This window comes from Chenopodium quinoa, unplaced genomic scaffold, assembly GCF_001683475.1.
Source record: "Chenopodium quinoa cultivar QQ74 unplaced genomic scaffold, ASM168347v1, whole genome shotgun sequence".
Lineage (NCBI taxonomy): Eukaryota > Viridiplantae > Streptophyta > Magnoliopsida > Caryophyllales > Amaranthaceae > Chenopodium > Chenopodium quinoa.
In genome coordinates this window covers 2,915,428-2,916,939 of record NW_018745448.1, presented here as the reverse complement: position 1 = coordinate 2,916,939, position 1,512 = coordinate 2,915,428, and positions in this window count along the sequence as shown.

The window sequence follows — 1,512 nt, the reverse complement described above, 5'->3', positions numbered from 1 at the left end:
CAAAACAGAGAGAAGAGAAAAGAAATTAAAACTATCCGCAACACTAAACTTTCCACACTTTCGCTTCATTCGATTATGATTCGACGCGAAAGGTACTCATCACTGGGTTTTGTTTTTGGGGAGACACAAATGGGTGTCTACAATAATATACATATAACGACCCGGGGCATTGTCCGACAAAAAACTAGTGTATTATTAAAACTCAATGGCAAGAATTGAAATCTTGTCATGTGGCGCCATGTCATATTATTATTGATCATTAATGTTTCTTCTAAAAAAAATCTAACTCGTTAGCATTAATATTAACACATCTTGTGGTAATAAAGTTATTTTAAATAAGTTATTCATACTCAAAAATTCTAAAATTTTAATTATCTTATATGTGTATATTTTAACAACAATACGATTCATTTTATTTCTTTCAGTTACTCATTTAAAATATGTAACCCAAAAAAGTATAATAAAATTTTGGTTTTTTCTTTTAATCACAATATATGTTTACTTAAGCAATTTTTTTTTATGACAACTAAAGTATAAAAATCCGTTTAACAAAAAAAGAAAAAAAAAACACTCTCTCCATCCCCTTATTGATAGTCCCTTATGGGCAATTTTCACGGGAATTAATAAACATAAAAAAGTACTTTGGAGTAAAAGTACATTGAAAGGTAAATTTACATTCGGTACACAAAAAAGTAGAAAGAAAGGACTAAAAATGCATGGTAAAGCAAAATTTACATGGGAAAGTTAAATTAACACAAATATTGTTGCAAATTGGAGGGAATTTTGGTAAAATATTAATATTAAAGGTACTTGAAAAAAGCAAATGAAACTATCATTTTAGAACTTAAAATTAGTCATAAGGGACTATCAATAAAGGACGGAGGGAGTAATATACTTATCTAATTACGCTAAAAAAGTACACATGGAGCAACTTTTGGAAGTACATGCTCAAGTTCATGATGGTGAGGTACATGCTCAAGTTGATGCTAATGGTGTGTTTCAATTTTCTTCATTATTTACCATGCTAATGGTGTGTTTGATTGTGCCCCCGCTTCCCAATGTGATGTATATGTTCATGATTTTAATATCAATTCTTCCAATCTTGGTTGTGATCCTTCTTCTCTTATTGAAACTCAACCTTCTACACCTTTTGAATCTCTTGTTGACATTTTTGAATCTCAAATTAGGCGCATTGAGCTTGACAATGTTCTTGGGTCTAGTAAGGAGTTGATTCTTAGATCTATGAGAAGTCAATTAAAGATAATGAAAAAGATTGAGGAGCGTCTTGAGGAAGGAAGGAGAAGGAAAATAGAGCTAGAAAGACGATTGTCATCTTTAATGCTTGTTTGTGAAAGTTCTTATTTTAATATATGTGTTGAGGATGATGATGATGATTTTGAGCAACCAAGATAGTGTGAGGATCCCATTGGTGAGCATTTGAGTGATGGTGAAGGAGTTGAGAGTGAAGAGAGTGTTTATTTCGAAAACCCCAACCCTCTTTCCCATCTTGAT